This window comes from Phyllostomus discolor, chromosome 7 (genome assembly GCF_004126475.2).
Source record: "Phyllostomus discolor isolate MPI-MPIP mPhyDis1 chromosome 7, mPhyDis1.pri.v3, whole genome shotgun sequence".
In the NCBI taxonomy this organism is placed as follows: domain Eukaryota; kingdom Metazoa; phylum Chordata; class Mammalia; order Chiroptera; family Phyllostomidae; genus Phyllostomus; species Phyllostomus discolor.
Genome location: NC_040909.2, coordinates 12,502,946 through 12,525,044, shown reverse-complemented (window position 1 = coordinate 12,525,044; position 22,099 = coordinate 12,502,946).

The window sequence follows — 22,099 nt, the reverse complement described above, 5'->3', positions numbered from 1 at the left end:
ATTCCAGCAGAGAACTGCTACTGACTCCAGCACCCAGCGGACCTGGAAGACGGCTCAGCAGGTGGTACTGAAATCAGAGCACATCACACCCAATGTGCCCCAGAGACCCAGCTGTTCTCCCTCATTTCCTGGTGAAGGAGCAAAAGCCCTAGAAGCCAAATATCTTGCTCTAAACACTGCTGTTCATTAGTGTAGTAACCGGGTTTTTTCTGACTCACTTTTGAGTAGATTTCACATGCCTCACAGTCTTAAGGAGAATTGCTCACCTAAGTTCATCCACTTCGTGTTTCGCACACAGCTAGACACTTAAAAGAATACGGAATAATTGTTAAATGCAATCCCTGGTCACCCATAAAAAGGTGAAAAGTTTTGGAAATTCCTGGCATCGGCCAGGCTTGGCTTGGTAGGGTGACGTGTGTGTGGAATCGGGCTGGGATGGGTCCTCTCTATGCACAGTCTCTCATCCTCCGGCCGGACACTCCAGGCTTGTTCACTTGGTTCCCAAAACAGAGTGGAAGCTGCAGGACCTCTTGGAGTCTAGGCATGGAGCTAGGGCACTGCCCTTTTCACATTATGTTAGTCAAAGCAAATCACAGGCCAGCCCGGATGCAAGGGATAAGGCAACAGACTCCACTTCTTGATGGGAGGAGCTGCAAAGAACTGTGGCCATGTTCGAGATCTATCACATGTACATGAGTACAAGGAAAGCAATCCGTTGCAACAGGAATAACCTGGTGTGACCCTATGTTCTTCAGGTCACCCAGACTCTAAAGATGAACCTGGAAATGAGGCTGAACCAATTAAACAGCTAATGGTAATTGAGTCGGTAATTGAGTCCCAGACTTGAGCTTTCAACTTCGGCAGAACAAGGTTCTTAGCCGTGATGCCTCACCACTCAACTCAAAGAGCAGCTCTGCTACCACACTGTTCTTCATATGCCCAAAGCAAATATATCCGCGTGCCTTTCATTGAGCAACATATGGGTCATCTGCGATAGTCCTTATCTTACTCTACTATGTTGTAAAGTCACTTTTCTACTTTGATCCCCTATTCTAACTTTAGGCTACTTGAGGGCAGGCACTGGAACTTGGCAATCACTACATCTCCTGAAGCATAGCAAGCCCAATGGAATACAGTTGCTGCACTTTAAGACATTTGCATTGATATTTATAACTGTTAGTCTGTAGTTTTTCTTCTCCTGTGCTCTCTGTGACAGACCTTTTAAACAATGTATATCTAAATTATAAAAATAATCTGGAAATGCCCCTTCCTTTTTGGACCATGAAATAATTTAAATATTATTGGAATCATTTCTTCCTTAAAAGTACAGTACAATTCCCCTCTGAAATCATCTAAACCTTTATAGTGAGGCAGTCTTTAATACCTTTATTTTTCTCTAATAATAAACTTGTTTAAATTTTCTGTCTTTATGGGGCTCACTTCTAGCAATTTTTATTTCCCTAAACAATCATGTTTTGCTTTTAAGCTCTCAAATTTATTGTATATATCTGAACATAATAGTCTCCAATGATTCTCTTAATTTCCCTGTATCTATGTCGATTTCCCCATTATTGTTAATTTGGGGTATTTTTGTGCATTTTCTCTCACTTCTTTATTTTGAATTTAATTAGCCAATGGTTCTGAACATTTTGGTTCTCAGTTCCATTATTTTCCCAGAAATACCAAATTTCGTATTTACATATTAGCTTTGCCATGTTTCTGCTTTTTAATGTAATTTTTCTATTTAATAAAACATTTCACTATAAAATATAACACTCATCTAGAAAGGTAAATGGAGCATGAAATAGAAATGCATAACTTCATGAATTATTATACAGTTAAGACTGTGTAACCAGAACTCAGGTCAATAAATCAGACATTTCCAGAAACCCTGAGCTCCCAAAGTAACCCTTCCAAACCAATGTCATCCCTCTCCCTTAGAGATAATACACTGGCCTTTAGGTCGTCATTCCTTGTTTTTCCTTATAATTCAACTCTTATAGTGGCAACCTAAACCTTATATTTTAACCTAGCTACTTTGGAATTTTATATGTAATATCACAAAGTATGTATGTTTAGATTATTTTAAGTAGCTGGGTAAAACTGAAGACTCGAGTTCTGTTGCTAAATAATATCCCATCGTATGAATGTACTATCACTTATTTATTTCATCTTTTAATGAGATTGGCAATACTTACAATTTTTTACTATCTCAAACAATGTTGTAGAGTGCAGTGTTCTAATTGTACCCTAATGTACACTTCTGTGTAGAGGTCCTTAATCCTTGGGTCCATGAACAGAATTTAGGGAATTCATGAACTTGAATGGGAAAAATATTGCATTTGAATATTCATTAACATCAGTCTGAAATGCAGCCTTCCACATCCTTTTCGTCTACAAATGTAGACAAAAGAAACACACCTGCACTTGTAACTTTGTCTCAGGTAGCTTTATAATCTGTTGTTGATAGAAATAACAGATTTGATATCACATTATGGCTGCAGTTATCTAGAAATATCATCTGCGCTGATCACTATTTTGAAATTATGGTAGTTATTAGACTTACTATTAGAGGTGGTTATTTAATATGTTAATAAAGATGGACAATTTTTACTGTAGCACAAATTTATTGTTTAAATACAGGGTGGGGTAAAAGTAGATTTACAGTTATTCATATGGAAAATAATACATAAATAAATAATAATACAAGAATAAACTCTGTGTTTCATGTACTCACAGCTGTAAACCTACTATGCCTCTCCCTATATTTGGTAGCTGTATTCTCTGACACAACTGGATTAAAAGGCTCAATATTACAAATATTTTGAATTTTCCCTAAATTGGTCTAACATGTCAATGCAGTCCCAATCATATTCTAAGCCTGTTTTTTATACTAATTGACTCAGTTCCTATAATTTAAATGGAAATGCTAAAGATTGAGTATATCTACCACAAGAATACATTAAAGAATAAAGATATATTATGAAGCTATAATAATTAGGACAGCATAGTATTGACACAAGGATAAATATATGACAAGTAAAATTAAATTCAGAGTCCGTAAAGAGGCCCAAACATATAGTCATTTGATTTATGCAAGAGATGACACTCCAGGGAAACTGGGAAGGTGGACCTCTCTATAAATGGTGCTGTATCACTTTAAATATCCATGTAAAACAAAAAAATACTATTTGGATCTCTTCTTACAGCATATCCACACTCCAAAGAAATTCACATTGAAAAACAGATCTAAATGTGAAAGACCACACAATTATATACATTGAACTTGCTTTATCATCTGTCTTTCTCAGTCTTCTCTGTGTTGAACAGAAGTTGGATGCACCTTGGGACTCAGGAGGCCACAGGGCGGATGCGGCCGCAGCGGTTTGCCAGGGGAGCCACGGCAGGACAACTGGGGTGAATCCCTGGGAGCAGCCGAGGGTCAGCGAGAGACCAAAACACCTCTTCATCAAAATCACTTCCCAAATCCAAAACAAGCAAGTCAAAATATGTATGGCCTCATTTAAAAATTTGTTCAAAAACAAAATCATTTCTTTTTTTGTCCTCAGTTAGCCATACAAAGGATTTCATGTGCAGGACCATTTTTCCGTATTTTTAGATTTAAATTTCTTACAACACCCTCTGCAACACTTGGACGTCAGCTGTGTTGATTTTGTCTGTGTTTACAGAGCAGATAAGGCACGTTCTCTTTGACTTAGCACAGCTGTGTGGCGGCAAGCTCTTACAGAGCCTAAGAGAAAATAAACGCTCCATAAAACTAAAAAAAAAATCATATTAAAGTTGCAGTATTTCCTGAGAGTTGCTTGTAGAGGGAGAGATCATCTAATTACAAAGATGATGGGGGAAATGTTGCCTTTTTCAAGAAAGACTCACAATCCATCTAGCATGAAAGAAATAAAATCTGTTGCTTTATACTTGAAAAATAAAAATGCAGTCACAATTCAACAAGAGAAAACCTGAAAATGAGAATCAATTCACATAGTCTACCATTTTAAAACTTTTTATTGAACATATGCATGAACACCAAAAATGTATGTAAGTATCATAAGTATACAACTTATCACATTTTCATAAAATGAACATCTCCATCCATCCAGATCAAGCAACCAGATCAAGAAACCGAATATTGCCAGCACCCAGAAAGCCCATCTGCGCTATTTTCCCAGGCAATACTCCATGCCTGTCAAATGTAACTCTCCCCTGATTCCGAATAGCACAATTACTATTGGCTGTTTTTGCACTTTAATAAATTGAACCATGCCTCACATACTTTTTTATGTCCATTTTCTTTCATATCATTTTGTTTGCAGGAATTATTAGCATTGTTGCATATTACTGTAGATCCTCCATTTTCACTGCTGCATAATATCACATTATATAAATATATCAGCATCGTTAACAGTTGATTGGCATTTTGGTAGTTACTAGTTTGGAGCTATTGAGAATAGTGTTTATACGAACATTTGTGTACAGTCCTCTAATACATACACCATGCATTTCAGTTAGGAATAGGCTCAAGAATAAAAGCTTGCTTTAGAAAAGAGGTAGAAATTTACTGGTGCAATTAACAATGTATTTGAGAATAAAGAAAATATAGACCATCTCAACAAATGCAGGAAAAGCATTTCTGAAATTAAACATATATTCGTGATTGAAATTTTTATGTCCCCCAAAATACACGTTGAGGCCCTAACCCCCAACACCTCAGAATGCAGCTATTTGGAAATATGGCCTTGAAAGAGGTGATGAAATTATAATGAGGCCCTTATGGTGGGTCTAATTCAATACGATTGGTATCCTTCTAAGAAGAGGAAATATGGACACAAAAGGAGACACCAAGGGTACATTCCCACAGAGAGAAAACCAGATAGGGACACAGTGAGAAGGCAGCCAAGGAGAGAGGCCTCAGGGGGGGAAAAAATCCCTGCTGACACCTTGATCTTAGATTCCTAGCCTAAGAGAAAATAAATCTCCGCTGTTGAAGCCACACAGTCTGTAGTAATTTGTCATGGCAGCCCTCTCCTTTTTCAATATGGCAAGAACCTTATTTTATGTTGAAATATCAAAAGCATTTCCACGAAGCATAGGAACAGGACAAGGATAATGCCATCACCTCCCAAACTTAGTATTCTATTCAAAGTCCTGGTCAATGTCATAAGGAAAGAAAAAAAGCAACATGAGTAATAATCAGAAGAAAAGACACAATCCTGACATTATTACAGATGACATAAGAGGTATATGCTTAAAAAACTCAAACTCAAATAAGTTATTAGAATACATAAGAGATTTTAGCAAGGCTGTATCCTCTGAAAACAATACTACTTTTTTAATGCAATTAGCACTTAGAAAATGTAATTTTAAAACACAAATACATCAAAAATATAATTATGCTTAGGGAAAATACTATTAAAGTCATTTAAATAATTTTCAAGGAAAGTTATGAAACTTTAATGAAAGTCATTAAAGACCTAAATAAGCAGCAAGATACACCTATTTTCTGGATACGAAAAGTCAATGCCATAAAGATGTCCATTCTCCAAACCGAGTAATAAAGAGTTGATACAACTGTGATCAAAATCCCAAAAGCCCCCCGACCCCCAGGTACTCAATAAGCTACTGTAATATTTATCAGGAAAAACAGAGAGCAAGAACTGCCAACAGTCTGCAAAAGAACAAAAGGAACACTTGCCCTATTAAATATCGCGGCAGATTTTTAAAGCTACAATAATGAACACAATAGATAAAAGTGCAAAGATGGACGAATACAACAAAATAACAGAAAGAAAAAAAAAGGAATGAATGAAGAGCCCATTCATAGACTCTCACATATGTGGAAGCACCATTATTATGCTGTGGACATTTCTGACCAACGGAACACATTGATTACTTAATAATGGGCTTGGATCATTAGATACGTATGTCAAATTAGAAAACGGATCTTAATCACATACCATGGTCAAACACACAATCCCAAGTGGCTTAAATATATAAATATGACAGTAAAATATGTTAAACTTATACAGGTCTCTGGGTAGAAAAGGACTTAAGATTTAAAAAAATAAAACAGCAAACCACAATTTTTTAAAAAAAGATAAAATCAACGACTTCAGAAAAAAGAATTTCCTTGTACTTGGCGGCCCCATATACGGAAGCAAGAGATTCCAAACAGAGAGCAAGTGTCAGGTCGAACAAGCGTGGAAACTTACCTGGGAGGTGTGTCTCCTTCAGCTGCAAGACGAGACCTCACCGCCCTCCCGCAGGAATCATCCAATTTTACAAGAGGCCTAAACGAGGTTCAATCGCGTATTTCTTCCCGAGGGTCTCAACAAGTACCCTGTCAAGGTTCCGACCTTGAAAACGGTTCCTAGTGAGATTGACGGACAGAACTACATGCTAAGAGCAGGGGAGCAGAGAAGGAACCTCCAATTGCCCAAGGCCAGCTATGGGTCAGCTGCTGGTCACATCCGGTTGACAACTGCCTCCAACGACAATAAAAAAAAATCAGAATGTATTTGCAGTTTCAAAAATTGGTAAGGGAATGTTATCGGAATTTTAAAATTGTTAGAAAAAAGACAACTCGAAAGGAAAACTGTGCAAAAGAGATGAACAGATGAGGAAATTTAAGCAGCCAATATACATACAGTAAAGTTTCAACTTCATTATTTATTAAGGAAATATAAATTAAAACCACAAGATACAATTTCACTCTGTCTCCGTGGGAAAAAATTTAAAGTATGACAGCGAATGTTGGTAAGGGTATGGAACCACAGCAATCCTCGTTTTTGCTGAGCAGTGTAAATGTACATGCATTCACAAAAAATTATTGACACTCCCCTTTTGACAAACATAAAGTTTCTAGAATAAAACAAAATTCTATGTCTCAATCTGGGTAGGGATAATAGATGTTCGTTTTATTATTATCTAGAATTTCACCATAATAAAAATTATTAAAAAATGTTAAAGACCTTCTGCGAACATTTACCAGGCACACAGAATTTAGGGATATAAATACATTCAACCCTTAAAGGAGAAGATGATGAAAACAATTGTTTTCAGTGTAAAAGAGGAAGAAACATTTCCAAAATATTTTTAAAACCAACTTAATATTAACCACTATGCTATACACCTGAAACTAATACAGAATAATATTAAATGTAAAAAATATCAATTTAATATAAATACCAACCTGTAAAAGAATATACCATAGAAATGTAGGAATCCAACAAAATTAATGAATATTTTGTACAAAATTATTCATTAAAATATTAGCAACAAAATCCAGTAGCACTTTAATTCAATAATACTTATTCCCATTAATAAAAAGATGGTTAAATATTAGGTAGTCTATTACTATGTCATCAGATTACTAAGTCAAATGAGAAAGAAATGATCATTATACCCATAAGCGATAAAGTCATTCAGTATGTTCATAAGTGAAGAACAACAAAGAATGAAAATTTTCAGGTGAGATCATTTTTTTAAATTATTTTATTGCTGTTCAATTACAGTTGTCTGCATTTTCCCCCACCACTCCACTGCACCCGCGTCAAACCCACCTCCCTCCCTTGCTTCCACCCTCCCCCTTGGTTTTGTCCATGTGTCCCCGTACAGTAGTTCCTGAAAACCCTTCCCTGCATTGTTCCTTTCCCCCTCCCCTCTGGTCATTGCTAGATTGTTCTTAATCTCAATGTCTCTGGTTATATTCGGTTTGCTTTTTTCTTTTGTTTAAGGTGAGATCATTAAGATGGGTACTTAAATCCCCCTCAAAAGAAGACCAACTAGCAACCACCCATGGAAACAATATCATTGCAAAAATCCCAGAACACGGAGGTGAGGCAAAGCACCTCCTGGGAAGTGTTAAAATGTTCACTTGGCATGGGGACAGAGAAACAAGGTAAGGTAACGTGTGTCCAATAGAAATTAAGGTAGTTATGGTTATTTTAATACATTTATTTTTTAACTGTTAAACTAGAGTTGTAAGTGGATTTATACACTACCTTACAATACTAGTGCACAGAACTTTAACTATACATTTAACCATTATCGGTGAGTTTCATACATTTATGTTTTTACAATGTCAGTCAGCTTCTTCTTACTTCAACTTGAAAAATTTCCTTTTGCATTTTGGTGAAGAAATTAAAATATAAATTGAATGTGAATCATATGACCTAGACATACATATATATACTATGAGCTTTTTATTTGATCGTCTGTTTGCTAGGGATAACAATGACTTCTCCAATAGAAATATCCAATAGAAATATACCATGAGTAACAAAAGTAAGCCAATGTATAATTCTAAATTTTCTATATGTTGTACATATTATTCTGTTTTAACTTTTCATTTACTTTGGTACATATTTAGTTCATTTTTTGTTCCTTGTGTAGTTGGTATGTATTTTTTTAATTCCCTAATCAGACTGCCAACATTTTATTTTGAAGTTTTCCTAAAATAATGTATTTTGGCTTTATTGACCCACTTTGTGTGTTTTACTTCATTGATTTGGTGCTTTATATTTGTTAATGTCCTCTTCCTATTTTTTTTACATTTGCTCTTTATTCTTTTCCATGCCTTTTAGTAATTTTTTTTTACTTTCTAAAGAATGCATTAAGCACATATTCTGAACATGATTTTGGCACATTTCCTATTGGGCATTCAGTGGGCTTTTTTATCTGGAAAAAAAAAACAAAACCCTAAGTCTTCCTTCAGCTTAATGGCAACATCTCCTCTTCCTCTCCCTTTTCTACTTCCTCTTCTTACTCCTGTTTCTTGTTGCTTTTTATTTCCATCCCTCATTACAGGTCTCTCCTCCTGCATGTCTGTTTTCACAAACACTAGACCCTCTGTATTTCTCCTCCAAGTCTCTTTATTTGTCTCTCATGTTCCACCTTTTTGCTGTTTGGCTCTATATTCTCAGATAGTGTTTCTCCAACTTGAGTAATAATTATTTGTCTCTTAAGCTAAAAATATACCTGGAATACCAAAAGCATATCCAGACCGTTTAAGAAACATCCTTTTTTAGGTCAATGACTCAGTTTCCATCCTTTCCAGATAGTCCTTGTTTTGAGTTTCTTTGTAATTTCTGCAATCACATGTCTCCATCTTCATACTGCCTTAATCTGGTTTGTTTCATAGAGGCTGTATCTCCTCAATTTGCTCTAAAGATTCTATGTGGAATATTTTTAGGTCCTATTAAATTTGACCTCACATGTTTTTCATGATAAGGAATTTTGAAAAACATCTTTAAAAAGAACGATTGAATACAAAACAGGAAGATAGAAGGGTGACTGCAGGGACAACCAAAGAGAAAGAAAGTCACCAGAGCCATTTATGTGATTTTGTCTTGTTTTCTCAAAGCCACATACAGCCACATTCTTTTTGGTATTCAGTACAAAAACAAGCCTTAAGTATTATAAGATATGGGTAAATACGAGAGGGGGAACAAACACAATAAAATAATAACCACAAGGTAAAAAATTAAGAAGACATAAAATTATAACTTAAAATAAAAATTGAAGTAATTATAAGACAATTAAAAAGCAACATATTTATAAACCTGATATCAAAAATAATATAACAACAACTCTAGAAGAAAGGATAAAAAGCTAATCAGATCAAATATAATATGAAAATTAAATCAATAAAAGATAAAAAGTGAAAAAAAAAATATATATATACACAGTGTGGTACCAGATAATAGTTAAGAATTAGAAGATTAAACTTTAAAAATAAAAATCAAAGGAAAATTTTAGAAGTTAAAAAGAGCCCTGGCTGGCGTAGCTCAGTGGATTGAGTGCGGGCTGCGAACCAAAGTGTCACAGGTTCAATTCCCAGTCAGGGCACATGCCTAGGTTGCAGGCCACAGCCCCCAGCAACCGCACACTGATGTTTCTCTCTCTCTTTCTCCCTCCCTTCCCTCTCTAAAAAAATAAATAAATGAAATCTTAAAAAAAGAAGTTAAATCTTAAAAAAAGAGAGTATAGTTATGTCAAGGAACCCCAAAATTATCCTCAGGTTTAATGATTCACTAGAACAACTCACAGAACTCAGAAAAGCTGAAAAAGTTTTATTCCATTGAAAGGAAATTTATTAAAATTAACAAAGGGAAACGGAGATGGAGTAAAGTCCAGGAAAAACCGGGAACTGTCTTCCATTGCCCTCTCCCAGTGGAATTACATGGATGGGCTTAATTCGCCCAGCAGCAATATATGACAACACATGCAAAGGCGTGTCCATCAGAGAAGCTTGCTAGAGCCTTGGTATCTAGGGTTCAGCTTGGAGCACCTGCATGACTGACCTCAGCTACTCAGCGAGTACCAGGGGCTCTGGCTCACAAAACCAGGCATCCACCGTAAATTCTATTGGTAGTACTAGTACCCCATGGGCCAAGGCCTCAGGCATGCAACAATAGTTTTGTCAGGCAGAATATCCCAGGAGCTCAGAGCTCATCCCCCCAGCAGCCAGCCACCTGCCAGTCCTGAAAACAGGTGTTTCTTGGGTATGTGCAAGGTTGAAACAACCCAAGCCTGTGGCGTTAACCCTGTCCTGCATAATAGCATGGAAGAAAAAAAAGGAAAATGAGAATGAAGAAGGAACACTAAAAGTCTTAGAGCTAGAAGAAGAATTAAGTGATAAATAGATACCATAAATCTTAGTCACGAAATCCATTCAATCAAAGCCAAGCTTCTCAGTTGAAATAATAAGACAGGGAAACAAAAGAAGGGAAAGAAGTAAGGGAACTTAGTTGTACGCAAGACAACAAAAGGCTCCCAGCTGAGCGGCTGGTGCTGGAGAAGAAAGAATCAGAGAGGCTGTCCAGCCTCCACCTCTCTCCCAGCTTCACAGGCCCAGCAGTGCCCTAAATTCTTCTAGCACCTTCCATGATGGGCCTGGTTAGAGAAGCCACGCATCCTGAGGCTTCAGGCAACAACAACAGCCGAGGCTTCTGTCCTTTCCTGTGTTCGGATGCCCTTCTTTCTCTATGAAGGTCATTGGCTCTATCATACTCATACACGATGGAGCATACTCATGTAGGCATCTTAGATTGACAGTGTATGGCTGGCTGCTTCCCGAATCACCTTAGCCTCATCTTAGCCCTTTTCTCATTGTGTATCATCTGTTCTGTGAGTCCAGCCCCTCTCCACCCCCGTGGATCTACATGTTGTGGGAGCCGAGATTGTCCATTTAGGGAAACAAAAAGCCTAATGGGCGCCACGTCACTGTGACTAGCAGATGTCTAAAAGCTCCCACGTTAACCTTCAACAGCGGGGACAAATGAGAAAAAGAGAGTGCTGTGGGCTTTTGAGAGAATGTTCTACGCCACTGCAAAGTGAAAAATGCATTTGCTGAAAGCTAACGGCCATCATTTATGAAAAGCTATCAGGGCTCCAAGTCCAATTAAGGAAGGGAGAAAAAAATCAATAGTGATCTACTTCCTTGTTAGAGAAATTGATTTTCCTGATAAAGTTCACAATATTCTTAGAGTTTGTCTTAATCACTTTCTGACGAAATGGAACAGCTCCAACTCTCCCAAATTGTATAGCTAAATTGAGATCAGTGGTTTAGCCATGCAGGGAGTTACCAATCAATTTTATCAAGGAGGACAGCACCCCTCAGATGGAAGAGAAGCGAAAATACCAGCCAGTCATCCTCCTCTTGCCAAATACTCGGATGCTTACTTTATCTCTAAAAAATCTAGGGAAGGACCACGCTCTTCCTGTTTTCATTCAGACCTTAGCATCAAAATAGATAATCTGGTTTCATTTTTCCAGTTCTGATCAATAACACTGTGTCCTTGGGTTTCGAAGACCTAAGTCTGTGTTCCAGTCCTGTTGCTGAACACGTGACTCTGAGAAAACCATAACACTTCCCCGAATGGTTTCTTTTTTTTTAAAAGATTTTATTTTTATTTATTTTTAGAGAGGGAAGGGAGGGAGATAAAGAGAGAGAGAGAAACATCAATGTGCGGTTGCTGGGGGCTGTGGCCTGCAACCCAGGCATGTACCCTGGCTGGGAATCGAACCTGCGACACTTTGGTTCGCAGCCTGAGCTCAATTCACTGAGCTACGCCAGCCAGGGCAGGTTTCTTCATGTTTGAAAAGCTTGGGTTTGCCAGGGCTGTGCTTGATATATATTATGGCTGTCAAACAATTGTGTATAATTCAGCAATTACATACAATTAAGCAATTACGTGTAGCAGACGCTGGGCTAAGTGCACCAACTCATCGATCCCGTGTGATCATCCCTATGAAAAAGCTATTATTATCATTCTTTTTCGAAGACAAGGACACAGGCACTTAGAAAGCTTTAGGTATTTTACCCAATCGTAACTGTCATTTAGGGGTATGCATGCACTCATAAGTTGTGTTTTTTTTCCTACTGTTATCAATGTTCATATCTTCTCTGCATTTTCTCACGCACTGCTGCGTCACTACTGAGTGGTACATTAAGACGAGAAATTCAGCATGAGACAATTTCCTTTCTAGATTCAAGGAGGTTAATGTCCAAGTACCATCAAGTAGTGTGTGTGTGTGTGTGTGTGTGTGTGGGTGGGTGTGTGTGTGTACATCCTTTGGCCCAGAAGCCAAACTAAACCCTGCCCTCCTCCTGTTTTTGTACATCCCAGGAGCTAAGAATAGTCCTTACTTTTTTTTAATGTTTGAGAAGAGAAACAAGAAATATGTTGTGACAAGGGAAAAATATATAAAATTCAAATTTCAATGTCCTTCAATTTCACTGGAGTACAGCCACACCATTTCTTTACATATTATCTGCAGTATGACTGCTTTTGTGTTATCACAGCCAAGTTGAGTAGTTTGGACAGAGACCATAAGGTTTACAAAGTCCAAAATATTTACTATTTGGCCCTTTACAAAAAAGTTTGCCAACTTCTGCCTTATGCTCAGGCATTCTCTACAATGTGTTTAGCCTGAAAAAGATACTTTCTTCAATGAGCGGACATCTGCAGAATAAGCTTAGTTCATTTTTTAACTTTACTTAATTTATTTATTTTTTTAACATCAATGTGCGGTTGCTGGGGGTCATGGCCTGCAACCCAGGCATGTGCCCTGACTGGGAATCGAACCTGCAACACTTTGGTTCCCAGCCCGCGCTCAATCCACTGAGCTACGCCAGCCAGGGCAACTTTACTTAATTTGTAATAGAAGGCAGTATGACTTGGTAGGAATCTCGGGGCTTCGGACCTGTGTATGAACCTTGACTTTGGTTTTCTTAGCTGTCAGTCCTAGAATAGCCGCTTGAACATGCTCATCCTCAGTTTCCTTATCTGTAAAATCAGACTCGTGAGCTTAGCCCGGTGCCTACCACCAAGCAATCTCCTGGTAGATGTCAGTTTCCTGTCTCCGCGTCTGGCAAGGCCCATGGGGAATGCATCGCAAATGGACTCCAGCAGTTCATCTTGTCATCTAGACCACAAAACCACAGAAAGGTAAGGAGCAGACCAGCACCCAGCCGGCTTCCGGCAGCTTGCTTCACAATACTTTTCTCATCTAGCTGACATAAAACATATATTTCAGACAGATCATTTGATTTAGCTTTTCCTTCCTGTAAACAATCACCGAGTTGCATGTGCTTCTCTCCGGAAATGTGTTCAAATGCTAGACCTCCAGCCTGACCCCCACCCACCCAGCTCAGAGGAGGAACCCTGGACAACATTGGCACAGCACCCCCACAAAGTGGGAAAGAGGTGAAAGCAGGGCATAGCTCGGGAGTTGGCCTTCTGGCTGCTTAACCAAGCCAGATGATGAGACGAGCCCCTGCCCCTGCCCATACTGCTGGGTGCTGAAAACACAATGAACACAGCAGGCAGGCTTTGCCTGCTCGCTCAGCTCAAGTGTTCCTATGCCTTACCCAGTCGTGTTCTTCACGGCTGTATTTCTGCAGGGTCCAAACACCTAAGTGTGCTGAAGGCTGCGATGCTTCCCCCAGATCCTCTGAGGCAGGCAGGCTGATGTGCCCATTCCCAAATGTCTGGGAGTGATGCCCCTGCTCAGAAGTGCCCTTGAATGAAACCTTGGGGTGCGTCCTGTTCTCCTTGCTCAGGAACAGTCCAGAGACGATAAATGACTGGTGCAGGGGTGCAAAAGGCTGCCCCCTTGCCTCCAGACGTTACCACAGCTCCACTCTGTGCTCCAGGGGTACCTCCCATCACTCCCAGGGGATCAGGCCAAGGATACATTTCTCCTGACAACTGCATCCTTGCTTGGCTCATTCCCCATTCCTATCTCACTGCTTTTGTATGTCCCTACCAGATTTTTGTTGTAAAAAACACTCCCTCATTAAGTCATAAATCCCTGTCTTGGTCTCTGCTTCCAAGAAGCTTAGCCTACAACATCCTGAGTCACCCAAAGAGCGCAGGACTGTACCACATCTGAACAACGAGGTTCCTCCTCCGTCAGATTAACCATGGCCACCGGTTATCCTAACGGAGGTGACGGCTTGACCAACCCAAGCTGAGGAGAAGCCCAAGAGAGGAGCTGGGAGCAGGGCGTGAGCCCACCTCTCCAGGGAAGCTGGCTGCACTGCCTGAGAGCGGGCCTCAAAGCACGCCCTTGGCCGGGACCAGCAGAAGGGCTCCACCCGCCCCTGAGATGAATTGTCTCAGAGGACTGCTTTAGTCAAGAGTCAGTGCACACTTGATTGATTACAGGGCCCCATCTCAATATGAGTGGGGTAAGGCAAAAACAAGGGAGCCTCCAGGGAAGCAATTCAAAGATTATTCAATGACATTATAATCTTGGCCTTAAAGGCTGATGGGGTGGTAATGGCTTGAAGAGCGTAACGGGAAACATGACCTTTTGGCAAGGTTAGGCCATGAAGAGGGCCAGGACAGCATGAAATTTAAAACAGTTCTGGGAAGACATGGATGCTTACAGAGATTTCTCTCTTAACCCATGCTTAACCAGGACACTACTGGACCTGAAGGATAGGACAGCAGTCACCTGATTAATGAGGGAGCTGAGAACCAAGGCCACAGGAAGCTTAAAATGACAAACAGGAGAGAGCTTTCTCCCCTCTCCTTTCACTGGGGGAGGGCGTTGGGGGACAGTGTGGAGACCGCCGTGACTGGGAGGTGGCTAAGAGGTCATCATATCAGTGCTATGTGCACCCAAGCACCAGTCTCGTCAAGGGCGTCAGGAAGGGCAGCGGTCACCTGGTCTGCAAAGGTAATTGATAGATAAGTCTGAAGGTGGACTTTCAGCCCGATGAAATGGGTTTTGCTTCAGTGCTTATGGCTGATCAAGCAGGCAGGGAAAAGAGGAAGTTTAAAGAGGATGGAAGAAAAGCTCAGGAAATAGTCCGTCAGAACAAAAGGAATTATGCCTTCAAAGACAAGTAGGAGTTACTATGTCTGTGAAACCCAGAGGGCCTATAGCACAATGGAGACTGAACCAATGACAAAGGGACTTAAGTGGGAGAGAGGAAAACAAGTAAACTTAAGGCCTCCTCTGCTTTCACTGGCAGAGGAAGAACTGAGCAGGGGCCAGCTTACTGGAACCACTGTGGGACGCGGTGTGGCATTGGATATAATGGGGGCTACCAGTCAAATCTGTAAAAGTCATTGTATGTAACAAGTTTCTGCAATAGACTGCAAAGGAGCATGGAAGAGCTTTCTGAGGTAAAACAGTCTATATGCTCACTGGAGTGCTGGCTACACAAGGTTAATATTTATTAGACCTTATTAAGCTGTGTTCTTGAAATGCGTGAATTTTGTTGTATGTAAATTATACCTCCATAAGGTTGTTTTTTTAAGTTTCTATAATAAATATATAACGATTGTGTGATAATAAAAGGTTATTTTACCTAAAACTTGAATCAACTAGCAAGTTACAGGATAGGTTGAATCTTGGTCTTAAAACTACAGAATCACGTGAATGGCATTGATAGATACTTGAGTTTAAAAGAGATGATTTTCAAAGATAGCCAAGTTGGCTGAAAATGAGCCAGTTCCATTTTTTAATAAGCTTCTTCACTCTGAAACTTCGTTGGGAAACAAGTGTGTAAATGTGAGCTGGCTGGAAAAAGAAATAGGTTGCAGTGTTTGGACTAGATTTACCAGATGATTTCATTATTTCCAGATGGCTTACAGTTCTCAAGCATGCTGAAGCGCAGTGGGCACAATGGAATTAACTAGAGCATCATTATTATTCGCATAGTATTCTTAAAATAATGAGCTCGGTGTGTTTTCAATAATTATTTTCTTGTTTTTCAGGCATCCATTTGTTTTGGAAAGGGAACATGTGTTGGACCAAAGCAAAGAGAGATGGAAAGGGGGTAGAGGTCAGGCAATAATAAATATATTTAGAACAATGGTTATCAACGTGATTTTCCCCCAGCTGAACTTTGTGTGGCAATTTTTCCATGTTTCCGCCCCTTTTAGAACCTCATCTTGTGGTCACAGATTCTGAGGCTTCTCTGGTAAAAGGTCATTTTTAAAAATGAAAAAGGCTTACAAATGCAAATGGGGACCGTTTCTATTTGGAGACTTAATGTTAAAATCTTTGCATAGAAACAAGAAAATTGAAAGGTGTTAGAAAATGTGTATCATAAAACATGGAGAGCTAATATTAAGAAATTCTTTATCATGTGTTCTAAATTGGAATGGGAAAAGTATTTCTGGGCATGTTGTCAATATTTGCGGGCATGAATCTGTTAAAGTTACTGCAGAAAATTAAATTGGAGTGCCCTAAAATTTATGTGATTTTTAACTTTAAATTATTTTGTTCTTAGGAAGTATATATTTGTCTGGCTCAGGCAATTGTAGAGACTTGGAAGGTCCAAAATTTTCAGGGTAGACCCACAGGCTGGAGGCTCAGGAAAGAACTGCAGTTCAAAGGGGCAAAGAGTTCAAAAGAGTCCCAAGGGGAGCTACTGACAGAATTTCCTTTTGCCCAGAAGAGCCACTCATTCTATTATAGACCTTCTGCTGTCTGAATGAAGCCAACCCACATGATGGAGGGCAATCTGCTGTACTCAGAATCTACTGATTTAAATGTTAATCCCATATATAAAAGTACATTTATAGAAACAGAATAATAATTGCCCAAATATCCCAATACTGTGGGCCAGCCAAGTTGAACACATAAAATTATGCATCACCGGTGAGGAGGAGGAGGGGAAAAAAACCTTCTGAAACATATCAAAAATGGCTGGGAATCACATGTACTGGGGCATATCTGGATATTCGGCAAATATAAAGATGGAACTGAAATATGCTATACCCCACTTGCATTTTCAACTTGAGTGATGTTTTTGATGGAACAGTGCACATGCAATATTGTCAAAGTCACAAGGAGCTGTAAGGTGTATCACAAAGACATTCTCAGTCATGCCCTGGTCAGCATGGCTCAGTTGGTTGAAGTGTCATCTCATAAACCAAAAGGTCAGGGTTAGATTGCCAATCGGGGCACATGTCTGGGTTGCCCAGTCAGGGCACATACAGGAGGCAGCCGATCAATGTTTCTCACACTGACCTCTCTCTCCCCCTCTGTCTCTCTGGAATCAAAAATAATTCAAATAAATTTTTAAAAATATATTCCCAGTCAAATGCTTCTAATTGTAATACAGGCTGTATTGCTCTGACAATGGACTAATTATACTATAGTCTTATTTTCTGATACGTTCAAATTTGGAGCACTTGGTAAGGTTAAATCTTAAGTAATAGTCACTCGATGTATTTTGGGGCATCAAAGAAACTGAAATTCAACACCAGTCTTCAGTAAGTTATTTTAAAGTTGATAGTGGTACTAGCGAAATGGAGGAAAGGGGAGAAAGCAGGTACAGAGGTTACTCCATTGATTATCAAGCCCAGCCAATTGCTCAGTTTCAAAGGCCCCTCTTTAGGAGAGATCATGGGATTGCTATACCTCACAATGGACCATGGGAGAACAGAGAGCAATTTACCTCCCCGTCCTCATCTCCTCATCTCCCCATCTCCCCTTGATAAAGGGTTTAATCCTTTGGGCTTTAACTCCCCTGCGCATCTGGGTCATGTGTCTGTGGTCGCCAGCTGGGGCCCAGTGAGGGTTATGTCCCCACAGCAACCAGGAAGCGAGGGACCTCAGGCGAGAAGCCTGCAGTACTAGCACGAGGCGTGTGGTCAGGTGTGTCTACATTGATCAGAGCCCACGGTATAGCTGTCCCACGCTGGGTTCCCTAGGAACAAACCCTAAGATGGAGATTTGCGTACACATTTGGCGTCATTACTGATACAGTAGGATTTACGTCTGCCATTCTACTTTTTGTTTCCTATGTATTTTTTATTATTCTAGTCCTCCTATACTGTTGTCTTTCACATTAAGTGGATGTTTTCTAATGCAGTATTTGCATTTATTTAATGATTTTTAGCTATTTTTTTATCTATCCCTTAGCGATTACTCTAGGCTATACCATCTGCATCTTAACTTTCCAGAATCAGCTTCAGGTTTATACAAATTTTATTTCCATTAGTACAGAAACATCACTCCAGTGTTGGTCTGTTCTCTTTTCCTCCTTTTTATGTATTATCTGTATATATGTATTATATCTATAAATGTTACCCAATAATCTATAATTTTATGATTTTTGAAGATGCTGAGAAAAGAAGGAGAAAGTATGTATTTGTAGATTTTGCTCTGTTAACATTCTTATTTGTCTTTTCTGTTCACGTCACTTGTTTCTGTAAATTTGAGCTCCCATCTGGAATCATTACTTCAGTCCAGTGCAGCTTTGCTCCCCTGCCCCTCATTTGCGCTGCCACTGGGAAATACACTACGGTACATTTCACACATATTGTTTTATACAAAAGCTTTTAAAATAAGTTAAGAATATAGAGGAACAAATATGAACTTAATCTATCTCTTACAATAACATAGTTATCTTTGTCAATGACCATTGTTTTAAAGTGCCATCTGGAATCACTTGCTTTCAATCAGAATGTTCTTCAGTGCTTCTTGTAAGATGAATTGGCTAGAAACAACTTCTCTCAGTTTGTGTTTATCTCAAAATGTCTTTACTTCACCTCTATGTTTCAAAATTAGCTTTGCTGTGTAGATAGCATTCTTGATGGACAGCGTTTCCTCCAGCCCTTCAAATATGATATTCCACTGCCTTCTGGCATCCATTATTTCTGCTGAGAAATAATATGTTAATCTCATTGGGGTTCCCTTATTAATAATGAGTAGTCTTTTTTCTCCTGCTGTTTTTCCAGATTTTCTCCTTGTCTTTGGCTTTCAGCATTTTTGCTATGATGTGTTTATTTGTGGACCTCTTTGCACATTAATTCTACTTGAACTTTATTGAGCTTTCTGGATATGTAGGTTAGTGTTTGTCAGTAAATCTGGAATATTTTCAACCATTATTTCTTCAATATTTTTCTGCTCCTTTCTCTCTCTCCTCTCTTTCTGTTATTTTTATTACATGAATGTTGACACACTTAACACTCCAACATGTCTCTGAGGCTCTCTTCATTATTCTTCATTATTTCTTTTCTATTTCTTCAGATTACATTATTTCTATTGATCTACCTTGAAGTCTGCTAATTCTTCCTTCTGCCAATTTAAACTACAATTAAGCCCTTCTAGTAAATTTTTTACTTTATATATTCTACTTTTCAACTCAAGAAATTCCATTTGCTCTTTAATATGATTTCTATCTTGTTATTGGTATTTTCTATTCCATAGGACATTATCATCATACCTTCCTTTACTTTTCTTTAATCCTCACCTGAGGACATGCTTATTGATTTTAGATAGAGGGGAAGACAGGGAGAAATATAGGGAGAGAAACATCAGTGTGAGAGAGAAACATCAATTGGTTGCCTTTCATACATATGCCAACCAAGGATGAACCCACAGCTTAGGCATGTGCCCTGCATAGAGATCAAACCCGTGACTTTTCAATTTGCTGGATGACACCCAACCAACTAAGCCACACTGGCCAGGGTCTTTTACTTCTTTAATCATTGTATGCCAAACACACTCCCATCCCAGGGAATTTCACTTCTGCTTCTCCATCTCTCTGGAAGACTCTCCCTCTAGACATTATAAGGGCTTACTTGCTCCTTACATTCTGGTCCTGGGTCAAATGTTATTTCCATAGAAAAATCTTCTTTGGAAAATCTACATAAAAAAGCAGTCCTTCTTGGGTTGCTTCATAGTTTTATGCCTTTCCCCCATATTTATACTGACTTGCATGATTATATTTCTTTATTGTCCATCTCACATGCTAGAATATAAGATTCACAAAGCATAACATTTGTGAGTCACATTCATTGTTATATCATGTCTAGAGCCTAAAACAGTTCTTGGCACATAGTAGGTACTCACCAAATATTTGTTAAATAAATAGATGAAAAAGTGAATAAATAAATAATGTCTCCTTATACTAGGCATTTAAAGTAGGGAAGTATATTCTATGAAGAAGAGTATAAAAGAGACAGCAAAGACAATCTTCCCACCTCTGCCTTCTTAGGCATGCTACTCTGTGTCTGGAGAGGGAACTCCTACTCAAAAGGCTTCTCTGCCTTGTTTTTTGCTCTCAAATCTCACAAATCCCAAGCTGCAAAGTATGAGAAGGGAGGATGTTGTACAGGAGGAGAAAGTAATTTGTGTTTAATTTTCACAAACACTTGTATTTTCCAGGGTTAGGGAAATACGTACAAGGGCCAGTGTAAAGGACCTCAGAAACTCAGGAAAATGTTGCATGGAAATTTTCCTGAAACAGTTTACATATTGCTCTATGTAACAAGGTCACTCCTCTGGTTCTAATTCTTTGAAAAAATCCCTGATTTCCACCAGAAAAAAAGACACATATTCTTTCATTTTTTTTCATATATTTTCTTTTACATATATTTTATGAAAGATCCTCAAACCTTATTTAATCAGATCCTTAATGTAACTAAAAGATCCCATAGGCCTCAGCTTCCCTCTCTAAGTGTTCCTGCACTCTGCAAATTTTCCCTGTCAAGCCTGGCCTTAATAACCTTAACTCATATTTCAGGTCTCAACAAGGCTTCCTCTGACCTTAACCTAAATAATTCCCTGCATTAGTCTGGGGGAAGCCAGCTGCTGTAACAAGTAGGTTGCTCACACAAAAATGGCGCAGACAGAATAGAAGTGTGTATCTCACTCGTGTAGCAGCCCAAGGCAGGATAATTCAAGGACAAAGACTGATGTGGTCTCCAGCATCTTCAGCACATTGCTTTTAAGATGACCCTGATCGTTTCCTTCTCGATCAGCTGCTATGATAAGGGAAGAGCACATACAGGAGATTTTATGGCCAAACCTGAAACTGGCACATATCATATCTCGTATTCCATTATCTAGATATCAGTCATATGGCCCTGCCCACCTACCTGCAAGGGAGACTGGGAAATATACCCCAGCTGCGTTCCCAGGAGAAAGAGAATTTGGGTTTTGGCAAAAAGGTAGCAGATTCTGCCACAAGGCTTCCTTCTGTGCCACTCCATTATATCTTTCCATAGCACCTGACATTTCTCCATCACAAAGCCCAATGCACATGTGATATGTGAGACATATAAAGTCTATAAAGGCAGGGGCAGAGTCTGTCTATGCCCCACTATATGCATTGCAAGCCTGGCATATAATGGATTCTCAGTAAATATTATATTGAACTCTGAGGAACAGCTGTTTTATTTGTCATAAAATGTCTGATATCAGCAATGTAATAACGGCTTGCAAAGGCACACCTTTGACGAATGAGTTGTTTTGCAGAGCATCTTTCACAGGTTGGTGACAAGCTATTACACAGAACTCAATGGTTTTGCGGCTTGCTTCTTTCCACTTGTTTTAAGCCTTGATATGTAATTAAACTCCTTGCCAGGGAAATATTTGCAGAACAAAGTGTTTTATGAACTAACTGCAAAGTCATAGAGCCTGTGGAAATTGGGGGGGATGAGGAGGGTACGCACACACAGAGTTCCACTTACTCCTAAGAGAAAGCTTTGTCATGCAGTTTAATGAATGACAGACCTTAGGTTCTAGCCCAATGAAGCACACATTTGTTCAGCATCTACTGTGTGCCAGGCACTAGGTCCAGAGCCAAGGTCGCAAAGATGAT